The 22,040-nt window shown below is 39.3% G+C and overlaps 1 protein-coding gene across 13 annotated transcripts in view; it reads right to left on the bottom strand.

The window, feature by feature from the left end:
- Positions 1-22,040, bottom strand: part of ERC1 (ELKS/RAB6-interacting/CAST family member 1) — a 604,755-nt gene that overhangs the window by 458,396 nt on the left and 124,319 nt on the right. The gene's annotated exons all lie outside the window — the stretch shown is intronic.

The following is a 22,040-nucleotide window of genomic DNA, read 5'->3' as shown; positions in this document are numbered from 1 at the left end:
GAGGTGAAATATTATCATGTAAAGCAACTATAAACACATGAAAAGACTTAGGTTTACAATTTATGATTAAAACTCTACTATCTACACAATATACATAGACATAAAATGTAAGAACTTAAATATCTTAGAAACAGTAGCCAATCAGTTGTTTTAATTGTCATATTTGAATTCAGTACATCAAAGTACATAATAAATATCACATTTTATCTCTGAAGCAGACGACTTCTCAAAAATTGTAGACCAGTGTAATACTAGGAAGTTGCAATTTACTATTAATGGGGGTGAGTGCCACACAGGAGAAATCTGTTCTAACCCTCCCTCTACCACTGACTTTTTATATGACACTGGACAACTCACACGTCAAAATTGTGCATTCCTTATTTTCTGGTTGTCCAGTTTGGGAAACCTGAGACTTAACTTGCAAAGTGCTGAGCACTCTCAACTGCAACTGAAGTCAATGGAAGCTCTGAATGCTCAGCACGTCCGCTAGTAAGGCAGTATAGTCTGGTGGAATGAGCCCACGACTGGCAGTCTGGAATTTTAATTCTGGCTCTGCCATTTTCACTGTGTGCCATCAGGATACTCACTTTGTATTTGTCTTAGTCTCTTCATCTATAAAATAGGGATAATCTTATCTTTCACAGGCATTATGAAGATATAAATTCATTAAATATTTGTGATGCACTCAGATGCTACTGTGAACAAGCACCACTAAACATCAATGTAAATATAATTTCATGTACGATCAGAGTTTGGATGGTGTGCTGTAAATAAGACATAGGACCACACACTGAGATGAAGACAGAAAGAAATACTGAACAAATGCCTCATACCCAAGTACCAACCATCTTGATAAACGAATGGGGCAGACACATCCTGGGAGAGAAAAAATGATATGTGATCAGGTAATTAGAGACTGTATCATAATACATATGCACAAGAGGAGGACAAATTAAGGTTGAATAAGAACATAGGACTGGAAGGGACTTCCTAGAACAAAGGTCAGTCCCCAGTATACAAAGTAATCACATATAATCCTGTATATAAAAATCAAGTTCCATCTAAAAATTATAGTTAGGTTGTTTGCCCCCACTACTCCTAGGGGAAACTGTTCCAGACCCTCACTCTTCTGATAGATAGAAACCTTCTTCAAATTTCCAGCCTAAATTTAGTCATGTTGATGTCAACTTTGTCCTTTATCTTAAATAGCTGTTCTCCTTCCATGGTATTTATCCCTCTGATATATTTAGAGAGAGCAATCATAGTGTCTCTTAGTCTTCATGCTGCTAAGGCTAAACACAAGACAAGCCCTCTTAGTCTCCTCTCCTAAAACAGGTTCTTCACTCCCCTTAATCTGGCACGCCTTCTCTGTACCTATTCCAGTTTGATTTCATCCCTACTCAACTAACAATTCCTGTATTAATCCCTGTCTTGTCCACCTTCACTAATAATTTCCCATGAGGTACCATGTCCAATGCTTTACTGAAGTCCAGACAGATTAGAGGTATACATCTCAGAGCCTCAAGTGTCAAAGGACTTGTTTACACAGGGACACTCAGGAAAGTTCAGGTAAATCAAGTAAAGCTATAAAGTCCATGTGCCTAAAAGTAAACATGGTAAACCCCATTGTGGATGCTCTCATTCAGGAAAAAAGTGGCTGTAGTTCCTGATGCACTAAGTCTCCAGCTTGGAGACATGCTGTGTTATTGTACTATATGTACCTACTAAAATCAAATAGAATGTCTTTTTACTAATCCCTAATAATACTTCTAATAAACATTAACTCCATAAACTAAAAATAAATTTAAGAAAACTGTGTTCTAAATGGAATACATGTTGTGCTAAGGTTTTCCATATAATTTATGCAAAGTCAGACATTAGATGAACCCAATAGTCCCATCTGGCATTAGTCTGACTTCCTGCATAACAGAGTCCATAGGTTTTCCCATAATTAATTACTTCTTCAAGTCCAATAATTGTGGTTGAGCTAGAGCATATATCTTTTTTTAAAAACTAGGGCTGTTGATTGCAGTTAACTCACGCGATTAACTCAAAAAAAATTAATCGTGATTAATCACACTGTTAAACAACAGAATATCAATTCAATTTTTTTTAATATTTTGAAGGTTTTCCTCATTTTCAAATATATTGATTTCTATTACTATACAGAATACAAAGTACATGCTGCTCACTTTATATTATCATTTTTATTACAAATATTTGCACTGTAAAAATGATAAACAAAAGAAATAGTATTTTTCAATTCACCTCATACAAGTACTGTAGTGCAGTCACTTTAACCTGAAGTGTAACTTACAAATTATTTTTTTTTGTTTTCTAATAGCATGCAAAAACAAAATAATGTAAAACTTTAGAGCCTACAAGCCAACTCAGTCCTACTTCTTGTTCAGCAAATTGCTGAGACAAACAAGTACGTTTACATTTACGGGAGATAATGCTGCCTGCTTCTTATTTACAATGTCACCTGAAAGTGAGAACAGGCATTCGCATGGCACTTTTGTAGCCAGAATTGCAAGGTATTTACGTGCCAGTTGTGCTAAACATTTGTATGCCCCGTCATGCTTCAGCCATCATTCCAGAGGACATACGTCCATGCTGATGATGCTTATTAAAAAAATAATGCATTAATTAAATGTGACTGAGCTCCTTGGGGGAGAATTGTATGTCTCCTGTTCTGATTTACCTGTATTCTGCCATAGATTTCATGTTATATCAGTCTCGGATGATGACCCAGCACATGTTTGTTTTACGAACACTTTCATTGCAGATTTGACAAAACAAAGAAGGTACCAATGTGTGATTTCTAAAGATAGCTACAGTACTCGACCCAAGATTTAAGAATCTGAAGTGCCTTCTAAAATTTGAGAGGGACGAGGTGTGGAGCATGCTTTCAGAAGTCTTAAAAGAGCAACACTCTGATGTGGAAACTACAGAACCCGAATGACCAAAAGAGAAGATCAACCTTCTGCTGGTGGCATCTGACTCAGATAATAAAAATGAACAAGCGTCGGTCTGCTCTGCTTTAAATCGTTATCGAGCAGAACCTGCCATCAGCATGGATGCATGTCCTCTGGAATGATGGTTGAAGTATAAAGGGACATATAAATCTTTAGTGCATCTGGCACGTAAATATCTTGTGACGCCAGCTACAACAGTGCCATGCGAATGCTTGTTCTCACTTTCAGGTGACATTGTAAACAAGAAGCGGGCAGCATTATCTCCTACAAACTGTAAGCAAACTTGTTTGTCTCCGCAATTGGATGAAGTAGGACTCAGTGGACTTGTAGGCTCTAAAGTTTTACGAGGTTTTATTTTTTAATGTAGTTTTTTTTTTTGTACATAATTCTACATTTGTACGTTCAACTTTCATGATAAAGAGATTGCATTACAGAACTTGTATTAGGTGAATTGAAAAAAACTTTTTTTTACACTGCAAATATTTGTAATAAAAAATAAACAAAGTGAGCACTGTACACTTTGTAATCTATGTTGTAATTGAAAACAATATATTGAAAATGTAGAAAACATCCAAAAATATTTAAATAAATAGTATTCTATTATTCTTTAACAGTGCGATTAATCACGGTTAATTTTTTTTAATCGCTTGACAGTCCTAGAAAAAACAAACTTGTTTAAAATTTCCAGTGATGGAAACACTTGGTAAGTAGTCCCAACAGTTAATTACCCTCACTGTTAAAAATGTGCATCTTATTTCTAGTCTGTATATATCTAGCTTCAATTTCCAGCCATTGTGGATTTTGTCCTACCATGGCTTGCTAGACTGAAGATACCATTATCAAAATTTCTGTTCTATGTTATTTCAAAGTAACATATGGTTCCTGAGATCTATCATGCATCAACTCAGAGGATTTTTAATAACCATTTGAAAACAGATATCACAGTGGCTTCTCTCTAAATAACCGAGGAATCAAAGGTCTCACAGTTTTTCCATGTACTAAGTAAATCACGAACAAAATGTACTTTCAAAAAACAAAATCCTATCGAATTAGTGGAATAGCCAAGAAAGGTTCACACCACATGTTTAGTAGAATATTATGAGAAGAACTATATTCCTCTACTGATGTTTGGTTCATCTTTAGTAAAGGTTCACATGCAGACAGAGAGCAGTCACTGGAAAGCTGTGTATGGCATTTAAATTGTGCCAAGCAGGTAGACAAGGAAGCATCACTTCCTTAGAAGGAAAACATCAATATAACTAATTCCTAAGGCTGATTTTCAAGATGAGCAATTAATATAGCTTAACAACAATACTGTGTCTAAAATATAATTGTGATGAAGTGTTCTCTGTGTGCAATGGAACATCCAAGGGCTGACAAATTCCAACCATATCTTTTCTGACCAGAAAAATGTCAAAAACAGTTGAAACTTAAGTCATAACCTGTCATATAAATAGCCCTCAACAAGAAGCAGCACCAGTGCTCAGTATGAAAAATATTAGTTCTAACTTAAAGTTATTTGTATTGCAGTAGCAGCTACCATGTGATAGGTAATTTCCAAACATAGACTGTTCCTGCTCTGCCAAGATCCTACAACCTTAGATGACAACCAACATATGAAAGATGAGGGAAAAGGATACCATCAAAATATGCACACTTTATATGTTACATAAAGAAAAAAAAACACATACAACCACCTAATTAAAAACAGTAAGGTTGCAAAAGTCAAGCACTGAAAAGTTAGGGCATGCCAGAATTTAAGTGGCCCAAGCAACCTTAATTCAGCCCTCTTGAGCGTGTGTGTTATGATGGAGTCTTTGATTATATGATCTCACTCAAATTTTTCCACAGGAGTAACACCTCATTCAGTGAAGGGTCAGTTATTCAATATTTCTTTTCATCCATTTCATTCACTGTGTGGCCACCCAGGCCTTACCTAATGCACAACATCTAACCCGAGCACTGAATATAAAGTTATTCATTTTTTCATGGGCATTTCTATGGTATTCTCACAGTAGTATATGCGTGATTCACAAACAATTGATCTTCACAACACCACTCTGTATCAACCTAATTTTATAGCTGGGGAACAGAAGCACAAAGATATTAAGTCCAAAATTATCAGTAGTCCAATAATTTTGGTTGCCCTATTTGTGACACCTAGGGACTGAATTTTCAGACCGTTTATCATGTTTATAGCACTTTGTATATTCAAAATACATTTTCAAAGGATGTCAGTTGCAGTTGTGAACAATCACTACTTTGCAAATCTGGCCCTGGATGTCCCAGGGTTCCTAGAAAATGAGTAACACACAATTAATGGCCAATTTAGAACATCTTGGTTTAAGTGACTTGCCCAGCATCACCTAAGACCCGTGTGGCACAGGCAGGGAGGGAATCCAATTCTCAAGAGTGACAGTTAACTTCCTTAACCATGAGACAATCTATTCTCTTCCTGCAATTGCCTGCCTCATTCACCACACACATCTTCCAACTTCTGCAACAAATGAGACTGAGATCTTACAAACTACTGCCTCATTCACAACACATTCCTGATTTATTTCCTGAGTACTGTTTTAGAGGAGAGTGTTCTCTATTGGTTACAAACAGCTTTCCCCCTGTTATCCTACTTTCCTGTCCTCCTTACCACTACCCCATCTTCTGTACCCTCATCCCAGTTCAACTCCTATTCAAACATTCCTCCCTCAGCCACTTCATCTCCCATCTCAGTCCACCTCTGCTCCTACCCAATTCCCTTTTTTCTGCCTACCTCCCTCTGGCTTCTACCTCCCTTTCCACCATCAGGTTCCTGCAAACCCAAAAACAAACAAACAAGCAAACAAGCATCCCTATCACAAACTTCTCTCAGCTTTCTGATCAGACTCTTTCTCTTCCTCCTGACTGACAAGATGCCAACAGAAGGAGAGCACATGAAAGAATCTCCCTGAGGCCTTCAGTAACCAGGAGGAGTAAATACAGGGAAATTCTGCTCAGCACCACCCCACACCCAAGCTCTGGGATAGAACAGGTACAGTCTGGTTAGCATACAGGAGATGTGAGAGGATTAAGCATGCTCAGTGCAGACCAAATCAGAGAATTTAGATACCCAACTCTGACAATTCTCTTTTAACCCTGTGTGAATGGAGATGTTTTCAGAGGCTAATTATATGGCCAAATTTCCATAGATTTTCACAGGACAGGAAAAGGTTCACTCTAAACACAATAGCAACTCTCCTGCCAAATTTCAAATCTCTGCTTCAAATCATGGAGGTGCAAGAACTTCTCAAAGAAGGAGACAGAAGAGGAGTGTGTATTTCTTTGTTGGTAACATAGGCAAAACACATTTTTCTCCAACCTCATTCTCAAAAACTGACAGAACTGTTTTAGCTAAATCTTAAAAACAGCCTGAGACAGACTCCTGGCAAAGTTTGGTAAAGGCATAAGCAAACGACAACATAGTCCTGTAATGGAAAGTGTCAGGCAACATTAACTATTGGTGGCGCTATCAACTCCATATATATTTATATACACATTCATTATGACCATTTAAAATTGCATTCAATGCATGTATGCAGAGTTTCTAGAATCTGCAATTTTAAGAACAGGTTAAGAGGCAGCAGTTGAGAGACTTCACCCACTTACTCCTCCTCCATCCCAATAGTCTATATTTGAAAGTGTGATCATTAGAACACATTCAATTCAAATACTACAGCTGTTGGACTTGGTGTTCCAAATCGTGCAGCGGACTTCAAAGCCTGGCAAATTTGAAACAGACGACTGAAAAGCAGATGTACACCCTGACCTCTTTCTCAGCCTAGTCATTCTGCTGCTGACTGCAAGACATCAATTCAATTATCTGTGAACACTGAAGCAGAGCCCTTAAAATTGCACTTAAGCAGCATAGGTGTTAAAGTAATCATACTCTGGAGACACAGTTACAATTCCTGTACATACCACATGAGTGACTGCTTGAAATGCACACTTATGTATGGTGGAGTTTTTCCCCTTTAAAATAGGAATCCAAACATCCATTGATACAACACACTTAAAATGGGAGTGGGGAGGGCCCAGAGGGCAGATCCAGGACATGCAAAAGTTAAGGTCCACACTTCAACTTGACCATGAAGCACATACAATATATATTTCTCTGCTCCCTCTCCCCAGAGCCCAGCTGCGAGGCCCACCCCAGCCCAGACACACACACCCCCTCTCCCTCAGAGCCCAGCTGCAGGGCCTCCCCAGCCCAAACACCTGCACCATCTTCCCCACCCCCCAAGCCCAGCTGCGGGGCCCCCCACCACATACCTGCTCCTCTCCCCCCCAGAGCCCATCCAAAGACCCTCCCTGCCCCATCCCAGACACTAGCATCCCCTCCCTGGCAATGATCCAGGGGGAGAAACAGCTTTATGCTAGGTCCCAGGCTTGCATGGAGTTTCCTGCACACCACCATCACCTCCCCTTGGGGCCTGCCGAGAACTGGAGCTGCCGGGAACCCTCCAGTTCCCTTCCGCTCCCCCAGCAGTGTCTTCTATTTGTGAGCTGAACTCTGCCTGGTCCAGCAACCCCTAGTGGCAGCCGGCAGCTCTGCAGCCCATTTTTGTGGTGGGGGAGGAAATTCTGCACACACAACATTAATTTCTGCAAAATTCTATATTGCACAGTGATGCAGAATTCCCCAAAGAGTAAACATAATATTCGACTGCTACATAATATTTGACTGCTATATATATTTTGTCCACTAGATGGTCCAATTCCCTGTCAACTACAGCTCAGGCTACATGGGAGGCTGGGGGAATTATGCGCCAAAAAATTAAAAATTCTGCAAAATTCTGCCTATTTAATTTGTCAAAATAATGCAATATAACCACATCAGTTTCAATTATTTTGGTAATTTATTTTAACTGCTATACAGAAAATAGTCACAATAACTATTCAGCATTTCCTAAACACATGAAAGTTAAGTTATAAATATTTGGTAACCATTACCCTGCATTCCAGTTATAATCCTGACAGGCTACTTTGGGAAGAGCTTGGTTCTGATTGTCCTGACATTTTATTGACTGCTTGATAAATGTTTTATTTTCCCCCAACCTTTTAAAAAATAAGTAAAATAAGATCCTGTAATCTCACCCCATTGTGCGACTCTGGCACAGGAAAAAAGGGAGAAATCACATAGATCTTCCTAGCTGAGGATTCCCTTACTGTCCCTTTACAATAAGGCTCCTTTACAGTACTCTGGCAATGTAAGGCACTATAAAACATTTTAAAGTGTTTTATGCTCCTGTGGGAATTGACTGAGAAAGGGAACAACTAACAAACAATAAGAATATTAACAACAACACAGGCAGGCTGCTACATTTCTGCTCTGCCTGAGGGGATAGAGCCTGCCTCACACCTACCTCTGAACAACTAGACGCCGTACCCTTCCACACTGGGCAAGCTAGACGGACAGAGTCTCTCTTGCGCCCAGGCACGCACAAACAACCCCGCCCCCTCGTGGCAATTAATGTCTCTCCACGCGCACACACACAGCCCTACCCTCTGTGGTGATGTACATCTCTGCTAGATGTTCCCAGCACTTGAACAGACATGCCCAGGCTGCAGGGAAGGAGTGCGTGTCACCCATAGATTTCTTTGCTTCCTCATTTTTCTGCAGAGAGTAAAGAAATCTGTGGCTAATATGAATTTTGCATCCATGCAGTGGTGCAGAATTCATCCAAGAGTAATAATAGTAAATGCTGAGGAGTACTCATCTCTCCAAGGTACCTTGGAGATAGGAATGAAAAGTACTTCACCATTTTCACATTACCTCCTGCAGTAAAGTAAGCATTATGTGTTTCCACTCTGGTAACACATTTAAATATAAACCTTATTGTGTTACTGTGAACTGCTTGATGTGACCTGGGGTTTATCCTGCAATAAGAAACAACAAACAGCTCATACGTATTTTACTGTACATCCATAATTAGGACCCCTACTTAGACATTTGAGCAAATAGAAAGATGAAAAGGATTAACCTTTTTTGTGACCCTTAATAGTTTTCAGCAGGATGGATAAAAATCAAAGATTTTTTAAAAAGCCAACATCAGATCTTTTAAAAATTTAAATTTAATTGATTTTTAATAAATCAACCTATTTAAAGTTAAATTTGAAACTGACAAGCTACATTAAGGCCTAAGTTTATTATAATAATTAAAATAATTTAAATTAAATGTAAAAAAATAATTAAGCAGTACAAGTTTACTGCTGACTTTTCATGAGAGTTAAATGACTGAACTGATGGAAGTCACTTGCTAAGCACATGCAATCAGAGTTTAAGTGCTAATCCAGCTTTTGACAGCAGTAGCCTCTTCTGCGCGGCAGAGAGAATAGTTTATATTTAAACAAATTGCAGTGCATTTCAGCTCAGTGACTAGTTCATTCAAAGTTAAGAAACTAAATGGGAGTTAGGAAAGTTTGTTTTCTTCTTCCAAATATGTGAATTAGAAAAACAGGGGTGAGAGAATGAAATCTTCTAGTTCTAATATTCTGAAGGATATGGTGACCAGAAACAATCAGTTCAATTCACTGCTGACATAAAACTACGACTTTGTTTAATAAATCAGTTTTAAATGTAAAAGAGTGTGATAAAAATGTTCATTAAAAAGCTTTTCTTCTATACCCAGCATATTTAAAGCTGTTTTATTTAACAAAAAAAATATTGTTTTTGTGCATTTTAATTTCCATCCAAATACAGATTGATACAAATTACAAGTAAAAAATTAATTTCTTTTTTTTTTACTAAGTAATTAATCATTCACCATTTTCTAACTTAATAAAAATGTAATAGTTAAGAATCTGAATAAACGTAAGCTACAATTGCTTAAAAAAAATGAGTACAGATACAGTGCATCCTCTTGGTTAACAAAGAGAAGCACCAAATTTAGTGTAAAGTTTAGTTGCAAATCAGCATGTTTTAATAGCTACCTACCAACGAGAATCAACCTCTCTTTAGGAAAATAACAAAGTATAAATGCAAAATGTGATAAAAATAACTTATTTAAATCAAGGTTTCCTGCATGCTGATTTAAATCATGAGTAAAATCAGTGATTTAAATCACTGGTTTAAATCAAGCCACCCTGCTTTTCAGACTGATACTTTCCTAGATACCGTATACTGTACAAGCTGTAGGTATGACCTTCATTCTTTTTCCTAGATGTATGACATTGCATTGGGTTGTACTAAAATGCTTCTTGTTTGATTGGGCTCGGCTAACTAAGTGATCCAGAGTGCTCTGTATAACTACCCTATTCTCATTTATCACTCCACCAATCTTTTTGCCATCTATAAAATTTATCAGCAATGATTTTACATTTTCTTCTAGACCACTGATGAAAGTGTTAAATATCAGGCCTAAAACACATTCTTGTGGAACTCCATTAGAAACATCCCCACTCAATGAAAATACCCCATTAACAACTACTTTTTGAGATTTATCAGTTAGCCAATCCTTCGACCATTTAATGTACTTCATTGGTACTATATAGTATTAACTTTTTAATCAGAATGTCATGTGGAAACTAGTCAAATGCCTTACAAAAGACTAGATATGTTACATCTACACGGACACCTTTACCAACCAAACTTGCAATTTCAAAAAAGGAAATAAGGTTTGTTTGACAAGACCTATTTTTCATTAAGCAACTGTAGCCTACTAGTTCATTTTATCATTCATTTGTTGTGTGATGTCAAGATTAACACATGATGTCACATATAATCTTTGTATGCTAAACAAATTTAAGTTGTAGGATTCTAGAAGTATAAGACTGGTAAGTATTTAGAAATATAATTATATATTAGTAGGGCCCTACCAATTTCACATCTGAGAAAAACGTGTCATGGACCATGAAATAAGCCCTTCTCCGTGAAATCCAATCTCCCCTGTGCTGCTGGGAGTGCCTCAGCCGGAGGTTCCTAGCTGCTAGTCCCAGTTGCGCTGGGAAGGGACAGGATTTGCTCTTCCCCTGCCTGGCCATTCTCGGCGGGAGATCAGACTCACCTCTGGGTAATTCCCCCTACTCTAGGAAGCTCTGGGGCTGGGAAACAGCATTGGAGCTTCCTGCAGCGAGAGGAGGCTTCCAGAGGTGGAGGTGGGTCTGATCTTTGACTCCCTAAGGGAACTGATGGGCAGGATCCCCTGGGGGACTAATAGGATGGGGAAAGGAGTCCAGGAGAGCTGGCTGTATTTTAAAAACGACTTATTGAGGGCGCAGGAACGAACCATCCTAATGTGCAGAAAGAATAGCAAATATGGCCGGCGACCAGCTTCCCTTAACAGAGAAATCTTTGGTGATCTTAAACACAAAAAGGAAGCTTACAAGAAGTGGAAACTTGAACAGATGACTAGGGAGAAGTATAAAAATATCGTTCTAGCATGCAAGGGTCCTGGGGATGTTCAACATCTTCATTAACGATCTGGATGATGGGACCAATTGCACTCTCAGCAAATTTGTGGATGACACTAAACTGAGAGGAGAGGTAGATATGCTGGTGGGTAGGGATAGGGTCCAGAGTGTGACCTAGACAAATTGGAGCATTGGGTCAAAAGAAATCTGATGAGGCTCAGCAAGGACAAGTGCAGAGTCCTGCATTTAGGATGGAATAATCCCATGCACTGCTACAGGCTGGGGACCAACTAGCTAAGCAGCAGTTTGGCATACAAGGACTTGGAGATTACAGCGGACAAGAAGCTGGATATGAGTCAACAGTGTGCTCTTGTTGCCAAGAAGGCTAACAGCATTTTGGGCTGCATTAGTAGGCACACTGCCAGCAGATTGAGGGAAATGCTTATTCCCCTCCAGCACTGGTGAGGCCACATTTGGAGTACTGCATCCAGTTTTGGTCCCCCCACTACAGAAAGGATGTGGACAAATTGGAGAGAGTCCAGAGAAGGGCAACAAAAATGATTAGGGGGCTGGAGCACATGACTGATGAGGAGAGGCTGAGGGAACTGGGCTTGTTTAGGCTGCAGAAAAGAAAGAGTGAGGGGGGATTTGATAGCAGCCTTCAACTACCTGAAGGGGAGGTCCAAAGAGGACAGAGCTCAGCTGTTCTCAGTGGTGGCAGATGACAGAACAAGGAGCAATGGTCTCAAGTTGCAGTGGGTGAGGTCTAGGTTGCGCACTTCCAACAGCATAGGGGAGATCAGACCCAACTCCAGGAATTTCATCCAGCTGCAGAAAGCTCTAGAGCTGCTGCCCAGCTGAAGAGCTTCCTGAAGCCAGGGGAGGTACCCAGAGCTGGGTCTCATCTCTCCTTGAGTGGCCATGCAAGGGAAGAGCCATTCCTGTCTCTCCCCAGCCAGCCAGGACTAGCAGCTAGGCGAAATCAAAGTCACCTTCACCTCCAGAAGCCTCCTCCAGCTGCAGGAAGCTCTGCAGCTCCTGCCTTCAGAGCCCAGCACAGAAGTGAGCTGGCAATCTTATAACCCCCTTAGAACATCTTTGCAATCCCCTTTCCCCCATGGTTATAAAACTGTGAAATTTCAGATGTAAACCAGGGTGGATACAAATCAATGACTTAAAAAAAATGGATTTTTTTAATTTAAATCAGATTTTTTGATAAAATACTTTTTGAGGAAAAAACCTATCTAAAGATTTTAATTAAGATACATTATTGCTCCACTATCTCATCGTGGAATAGGAATTAAAAATTCTAATGTTATAGTATGAGACAATATATTCATGTAATGTTTAAGAAAAGTTTTGTAAATGAGTTCCAACAGTTCATGGATTAGGGACCCAATCTTATGGGGTTCCAGGGGCTTCTGTATAGATTAATCTTTCTGTCTACTCAATCGGACTCAGTGCTTAGTCCAGAAGATATCATCAAAGATGATTAGTTTTGCAGTTCTCAAACTGTGCATTTGTGTCTCCAGAGACAATATGCTTGTTAACAGCAAAAATGTTTTAATATATATTATATTATATTATATTATATTATATTATATTATATTATATTATATTATATATTAATATATAGAGGTGAGAAATAACAGATCTCAACTCTATTGTCCCTCTGAAAATTTGTGTACAGAGTCAATCCTTACCACTCTCTAAAAGTGCAAACTTTCAAAAAGTTCAATGAACAGAAGATTGTTGGGGGCAGAATAGATCAGGAAAAGGAGAGGAAAACAGGACAAAAATGTGAGAAGGGAGGGACAGGCAGTAGAAATGAAAGTAAAACTGTTTGAGCGGCATATACCAGACGTCTTGAGATCTTTCTGAATGTAGCCTTCATTGATCTGAGATCTACCATATCATTCTCTGATTAGAAGAGAAATCCTATAATGACAACAGGCCATAAGAGAGACCAAGTTTGAGAGTATTCTGTTGAAGTTCCTCTACCTGTAGGTAAGACAGGCATGTGTGCAAAATGCAAACAATGCAACAAAGAAATGCAAGGCCTGGTTGCCCGAATGAAACAACATCATGAGAACACAAGAACATAAGAATAGCCGTACTGGGGCAGACCAAAGATCCATCTAGCCCAGTATCCTGTCTACCAACAGTAGCCAATGCCTGGTATCCCAGAGGGAATGAAGCTAACAGGTAATGATCAAGTGATCTCTCTCCTGCCATCCATCTCCATCCTCTGACAAACAGAGGCTAGGGACACCATTCCTTACCCATCCCGGCTAATAGCCATTTATGGACTTAACCTCCATGAATTTATCCAGTTCTCTTTTAATGCTGTTATAGTCCTAGCCTTCACAACCTCCTCAGGTAAGGAGTTCCACAAGTTGACTGTGTGCTGCGAGAAGAAGAACTTCCTTTTATTTGTTTTAAACCTGTTGCCTATTAATTTCATTTGGTGACCCCTAGTTCTTGTATTATGGGAATAAGTAAATAACTTTTCCATATCCACTTTCTCCACATCACTCATGATGTTATATACCTCTATCATATCCCCTCTTAGTCTCCTCACTTCCAAGATGAAAAGTCCTAGCCTCTTGAATCTTTCCTCATATGGGACCCTCTCCAAACCCCTAGTCATTTTAGTTGCCCTTTTCTGAACCTTTTCTAGTGCCAGTATATCTTTTTTGAGATAAGGAGACCACATCTGTACGCAGTATTCGAGATCTGGGCGTACCATGGATTTATATAAGGGCAATAATATATTCTCAGTCTTATTCTCTATACCCTTTTTAATGATTCCTAACATCCTGTTTGCTTTTTTGACCGACTCTGCGCACTGCATGGACATCTTCAGAGAACTATCCACGAATGACTCCAAGATCTTCTTCCTGACTCGTTGTAGCTAAATTAGCCCCCATCATATTGTATGTATAGTTGGGCTTATTTTTTCCAATGTGCATCACTTTACATTTATCCACATTATATTTCATTTGCCATTTTGTTGCCCAATCACTTAGTTTTGTGAGATCTTCTTGAAGTTCTTCACAGTCTGCTTTGGTCTTAACTATCTTGAGCAGTTTAGTATCATCTGCAAACTTTGCCACCTCACTGTTTACCCCTTTCTCCAGATCATTTATGAATAAATTGAATAGAATTGGTCCCAGGACTGACCCTTGGGAAACACCACTAGTGACTCCTCTCCATTCTGAGAATTTACCATTAATTCCTACCCTTTGTTCCCTGTCTTTTAACCAGTTCTCAATCCATAAAAGGACCTTCTCTTTTATCCCATGACAGCTTAATTTACTTAACAGTCTTTGGTGAGGGACCTTGTCAAAGGCTTTCTGGAAATCTAAGTACACTATGGCCATTGGATCCCCCTTGTCCACATGTTTGCTGACCCCTTCAAACGAACTCTAATAGGTTAGTAAGACATGATTTCCCTTTACAGAAACCATGTTGACTTTTGCCCAACAATTTATGTTCTTATGTCCGACAATTTTATTCTTTTCTATTGTTTCGACTAATTTGCCCAGTACCGACATCAGACTTACTGGTCTGTAATTGCCGAGATCACTTCTAGAGCCTTTTTTAAATATTGGCGTCACATTAGCTAACTTCCAGTCACTGGGTACAGAAGCCAATTTAAAGGATAGGTTACAAACCTTAGTTAATAGTTCCGCAATTTCACATTTGCATTCTTCCAGAACTCTTGGGTGAATGCCATCTGGTCCCGGTGACTTGTTAATGTTAGGTTTATCAATTTATTCCAAAATCTTCTCTAGTGACACTTCAATCTGTGACAGTTCCTCAGATTTGTCACCTACAAAAACTGGCTCGGGTTTGGGAGTCTTCCTAACATCCTCAGCCATGAACACTGAAGCCAAGAATTCATTTAGTTTCTCCGTAATGACTTTATCATCTTTAAGCACTCCTTTTGTATCTCAATCATCGAGGGACCTCACTGGTTGTTTAGCAAGCTTCCTGCTTCTGATGTACTTAAAAAAACATTTTGCTATTACTTTTGGAGGTTTTGGCTTGCCGTTCTTCAAACTCCTCTTCGGTTTTTCTTATTACATTTTTACACTTTATTTGACAGTGTTTATACTCCTTTCTATTTACCTTGCTAGGATCTGACTTCCACTTTTTAAAGGAAGTCTTTTTATCTCTCACTGCTTCTTTTACACGGTTGTTAAGCCACGGTGGCTCTTTTTTAGTTCTTTTACTGTGTTTCTTAATTTGGGGCATACATTTAAGTTTGGCCTCTATTATGGTGTCTTTAAAAAGTGCCCATGCAACTTGCAGGGATTTCACTTTAGTCACTGTACCTTTTAATTTCTGTTTAACTACCCTCCTCATTTTTGCATGGTTCCCCTTTTTGAAATTAAATGCCACAGTGTTGGGCTGTTGAGATGTTCTTCTCACCACAGGGATGTTAAATGTTGTTATGTTATGGTTACTATTTCCAAGTGGTCCTGTTATTACCACCTCTTGGACCAGCTCCTGCGCTCCATTCAGGACTAAATCTAGAGTTGCCTTTCCCCCTGTGGGTTCCCGTACCAGCTGCTCCAAGAAGTAGTCATTTAAAGTATCGAGAAATTTTGTCTCTGCATTTTGTCCTGAGGTGACATGTTCCCAGTCAATATGGGGATAATTGAAATCCCCCACTATTATTGAGTGTTCCTTCTCAGGAGGAAGCTGCGTTGAAGATGATGAAAGGAACATGTCTGAACATGCTGGATTTTCAGGTTGGTAAACTTTTTATTTCATACTTCTTTCTGAAGGACTGCCTGTCTTCCTACTGGACTATTCTTGAATTCTCGTGTTTGAGCAAAAAATATAGTGGTACTCTATGGTACTATCATTTTAGATGCACTTGTGATAAAAAATAAATAGCTGAAATAGGCAGATCTTCCTTTTTCTATTTCACCTTTAAAGTAGTACTGCAAGTCAGTGAATGCAATGAGTAATACTAAATGAGCAGAACGGTAATAATAAATAACTGCATTGACTTATTTTGTTTAGGAGAATCCATCCTCAACATACAGGATTCTGAAGACTAGCCACCTTCAAGATCACCATCATTTTCTATAGTTTCAGAGCTATCTGCCAATGATAGTGTTTCAGCCACATCATGTAGGTCACACATAGCCACAGTATATCACCTGTAGCAAAAAGAAAAAAAAATCACCATCATCCAGAAACCACCACAGATAAGTCTGTGATAAGAACTAGCAGATTTTAAAAAAAGATAATTGTTGATTAAATTGTCTGGTTTGTTTATGCAACAAATTCTCCTTTCCACACGATTGAGAACCCAGGGATGTCCGGGGAGGGGGGCAAGTGGGGCAATTTGCTCCAGGCCCTGCTGGGGCCCCCATGAGAGTTTTTCGGGGCCCCTGGAGCGAGGTCCTTCACTCGTCCCAAGGGCCCCATAAAACTCTCGCGGGGCCTGGGCCCCTGGAGCGTCTTCTGCTCCGGGTCTTTGGCAGCAATTCAGAGGCGGGGGGCGGTCCTTCCACCCTGGGACCCACCACCAAAGTGCCGAGTCTTTGGCGGCAAGGGCCCCCCGCCACCAAAGACCCCAGACCACCTGAATCATCTGGGCAGCCCTGTGAGAACCCACACTTCATTAACATGGTTCAGTCATTAAGACCAGGATACAGTCTACCCAACAGAGCAGATGTCACTGGCAAATTGCTGAATAAAGTGTATGAAAGAGAAATTGAGCAGTGTGCAAAAGGTCTAGAGAGTGAAATTATTAACCTGAGTTTTGATGGGTGGAGCAATGTCCATAATGATCCTGTTGTATGTGCTTGTATGACAACAGAAGAAGGGAATGTCTTCCTTACAGAAACAATTGATACATCAGGAAATGCACATAGGAGAATACTTACAGCTTTTATTGCTACTTCTTGTAACAAACTGTGAAAAAAAATTCAATTGTCTTGTAAACAGCTTGGTCATAGACAAAGGGGCAAATGTATCCAAGATGAGAAGAGATTTACAAGAGGGCAAAGAGTATCCCAAGCTAATAACAGAGTTGCAGCACTCATTTGATGCACCTCCTAGCCAAAGACTTCAGTATTCCAGAAATAAAGGCTAATGTTGTTGAAATTGCAAAATACTTCCACAACCACCACTGCGCAGCAGCTACTCCGAAAAAAATGGGAGGAACCAAGCTAACTCTCCCACAAGATGTGCGATGGAACTCAGTAGTGGACTGTTTTGAGCACTATATCAAGAACTGCCCTAATCTGATGACAGTTTGTGAACAAAATCATGAAAAAATAGATGGCACTGTCACAGCCAAAGTTCTCAACATAGGGCGTAAGAGAAATGTTGAACACAGGCTGAGTACCCTGAAGCCTATTTCTGTAGCCTTGAACAAAATGCAGAGAAATAGCTGTTTTATTGCTGACACTATTGAAATTTGGAACGACACGAGTGAGATCTTAAAAAGAGAAATATTCAATGACAGTTAAATTACAAGCATTAAAAAAAAAAATGGGACAAGCACTATCTCCAGCTCACTTTCTTGCAAATATTCTCAATTCTTAGTACCAGGGTCAAACCTTAACTGCCGAAGAAGAGGAGTTGGCTATGACATGGACATCCAGCAAACATCCCTCCATAATGCCAACTATAATAAACTTCAGAGCTAAGAGTGAACTGTTCAAGAAATAGACATTTGCTGATGATGTTTTAAAGAAAGTTACACCAGTGAACTGGCGGAAGTCACTTAAGCACTTGGATTCAGAGACTGTTGAAGTGATAATCTCACTTTTAACAGCAGTAGCTTCTTCTGCTGGTGTAGAAAGAATATTTTCTTCCTTTGGACTAATTCATTCCCAACTGTGAAATCGTTTGGGACCTGAAAAAGCAGGAAAGCTTATTTTTCTTTTCCAGATTATGAACAAACAGGAAAATGAAGGTGAAGATGACTCAGTTAGCTGCAGAAGCCAATATTTTAAATTTCTCATGTTGACCAGACTAACACAGTTGATTTAATTTTGGTGGTTTGGTGTTTTTTTGTTTTTTAAGCATTTCATTTAACTATTTTAGTTAAAAATAATTTTTAACAAAAACAAACCTGGTTTTAAAAAACTTGACTGTTTAATTACATTCAAAAATTCATATGCTTGTTTTGTTAAAATATTATAGATTTGCTGTTGAAGAAAAAAATCCAGAACACATAACATTGTTGTTTTAGTTAAATAAAACAATTTAAATGTCTGTTTGTTGATGTTCTCCTCTTAATACAGCATGGCAAGAATATCCTCTAAATATTAATGATTAACCTGTTGAACTGGAGATATTTATGACGTCATTGGGAGGTAAACTATCTGCTTCAATTACCTTTGGTAAATGAAATAACCAAACAATCATTCATTTTTGATATAGCTGTAAAATTAATCTGAAAAGTTTTCAAAATAAATCACTTATAATATATAGTGTGTACCTTCTAAAAAATGAAACCTACATCTGTCTCTGAGTTGTGAAGAATATACATTAAGTTTATAACAACCAACAAGAATGCACTGTTATGTAGAAATCAATGTTTAAATTGAGTCTTCCTGACTAGTGATTTAAATCAAATTGATTTAAATCAAATCCACACCGATGTAAACATCTGAAATCATGAAACTGACTATTTAAAAACCCTCTGGCCATGAAATTAACCGAAATGGACCATGAATTTGGTAGAGCCCAATGTATTAGCTGGTAGGGCTGAAACTCAAGACCTACAGGCTGAGGCCTGTAATATTTTAGCTTAGGCATACTTAGGGTGACCAGATGTCCTGTTTTTAAAAGGACAGTCCCATTTTTTTGAACTTTTTCTTATGCAGATGCCTATTGCCCCCCACCCCCTGTCCCATTTTTTCACAGTTGCTATCTGGTAACCCTAGCCATACTATGATTTAAGCATAAGAAATGCTTGACGTAAGTAAGTAACCAAAAAATAACCCGATGCCAGAAGGTTATGGAAAAAAATTTACCAATGGATGGTATTGCAAAAAATTAGTCATAAAATTAATTTTAGATCACAATATGACCTAGAGGCACATTTTTTCTAATATGTGCCTTAGCCACATGATAAAGGTCGTGCATCACTGCTAATGAGAATAAAAGGAACTATAAACAGATTATTAAAAAACAGGATGCCCCAATATTCTTGGGGGACACAATACAAATAAGGAAAAAGAGTGGACACTTTCATGCACATGCACATAGCGTATGTGTAGTCAGAATCGCAAGATAAAAGAGGGCTCCCAGATTGGGTAAAATTAATCTCCTATGGGGAAACTCCATCAGGAACCATCCCTCTATTGATGATCAATTGGCAAGGCATCCATCACACCCTAACAATACTGTGAAGGATGTGAGTATGACGATATTTGTTACTTGTGCATAGGTCTTTATCCAAGCATATGGAAATCCTATAATCATAACCTTAACTGTAACTTTAATAAAACTTGTAAAACGGACTAGACCTTGTACTTGTAAATGTATATGTTGTCCATATCCTTGGTCTGTGTGTGTTCCTAGAGGCTCTAAATCTGAAGAATGTTGCAGAGGTGAGTTTCACTCTGTTGAGCTTGAAACTGTAGCCACTAGAGCCGAACCCACAATGGTGTAATACAACATTACTAAATTCACTTTAAATAAAATAAAAGGCTACACCACATTGACTGGTATTAGTTATATTCCAATTCTGTATTGACTGAAACCCATATCAGCTTTTCCAATATTTAGTCCAGGAACGTTGGGGTGGTTGGACTGCACAGCAAAGCAATATCTATAGATGCTGCTCACGGCACAAGACATGGAGGAGTACATGTGCAGTCCAATGGGCACTGCTACTAAAGATCTCCAATCCCAGGTGCGAGGGGGCTGTCGCACCTACAGTGGGGCACCCACAGGGACATCACTCAAAGAAGAACTTCAAATAATAAAGAAGCCACCATTTACACTAGTTTAAATGGAATTATTTTTTCTAAATGCGTCAATTCTATGTACCAGAGAAGGCAATGAGACAATAACTTGAGTAATATATTATGAAATATCTTGCCAGTCCCTCCTCGATGCTTCAGAATTGGATCGGCATCAAAAAGCAAAGTTCCAAGTGTTGATTGCCTAAGATACAGAATAAGACTGACCACACAGTCCTCTCTCTCTTCTCCACAAGAAATCCTTTCCTGAGAAGCCTAGGGATTAAATAACCCAAGATATAAGACTTCCAGCTATTCAACTACACTACGAAGACTCCTTATCTCCTGTCTCACTTCCAACACCTGCTGCTCTGCAGCAAAATCTCTCTCTCTGTAAATAGGTACATCTTCCTCCTGACTTCTCACTATTGATGCTGGTGCTTAGAGAGGGAATAAATGGAAGCCTGTAATGGCATCACACCCACCTCTCACAAGCGCCCCCTTCTGGTTGGATAGGTCTGCAGTCTTTCAGCTTATGGTGACCTATCAGTGGTTTCTCAGGCAGTTTTTCAGTGACTCAGCCCTCCGGCCAAGTCTCACACACTGTCTCTATGTGAAACAAAAGAAACCCCTTCTGGGGTATACAGTCTTAAACTTGTCCCAGCCCTGGTATGGGTCCATATCCCCAGGGTTTCCTTGTGGAAACACTGTCTTTTGTGGCCCTCCCTGGGCTCAGTACTTACTCAATATCAGCAGCCAGCCACAAGCTCCTGCTTTGCTCCTCTGGTCCCTGCCCATAATGAGCTGTCTGTGATCCTGCTGCTCCTTCAGCCAACCAGGAACACAGCCCTCTCTCCACCAGCTCCAGGCAGCAACTGACTCCTGCTCTGTCCTGCAGCTCTTTTTATATAGCTCTCCTGGGCCACGACCGGCTGCTTTCCCTGCAGCCACTCTAGCCCACTTGGAGGACTTCTCCACTGCTCCTTTCCTGAGATAAGTGTGGCAGGATTCTGAAGCCTCCAAGAGGGGGTCTCTGGGCCTAGTCTACCCCCATCACAAAGCCATTTTAGCTTCTGCAGAAATAAAAGCCTGGAGTGGGTAAAACAGTATCAATATTTACTAAAAAGACAAGAATTCTGAATGGAGAAAGTCTGAAAATATAATATCTTCACTCCAGGCATTCAAGAGCTTACTGTTCTAAATCTGGCCAGGAAATTCTCTGGATTCTACCTTCCTTATATATAGAAATCTGTAAGAGCACAAATGTAAATGGACAGGAGATGGACAATGTATAACAAGGAGGTATGCAACCCTTCGGTTGCTGCAGAATGCCCATTTCAGAAACTTTGTGAATGATCCTGTTCCCTCCTGTTTCCAAAGGATCAGGTTTGGGCCCTGTGTGTAGACAGACAAATAAGCCAGATTTTCAAAAAACATACTAGAACAAAAGGCCTGTGCAATGATGTGACTGATCTGTGTGTGTAAACTGGATAATTATGAACCTAGTTATATCTATGTTCAGTTACCAAATTTTTATGTGCAATCAACTTTTTGGAAAACTTTGCCTTTGTTGAATCCATGTATCGACAGGAAAACGCCAGCATTTTCAGAGTTAATCATTACATTATCTACAGGTAATAGAGGAAATACAGTGACAAGAAATTTAATGACACTGGCTGAAGACCGAGGGATGCACATTGCTGATTTTCATGCATTTCTCTAAGACAGATAA

The sequence above is a fragment of the Gopherus flavomarginatus genome, chromosome 1, assembly GCF_025201925.1.
Source record: "Gopherus flavomarginatus isolate rGopFla2 chromosome 1, rGopFla2.mat.asm, whole genome shotgun sequence".
NCBI lineage: Eukaryota > Metazoa > Chordata > Testudines > Testudinidae > Gopherus > Gopherus flavomarginatus.
Note: the sequence above shows the minus strand (reverse complement) of the source record. Positions and strands in the feature narration are given on the sequence as shown.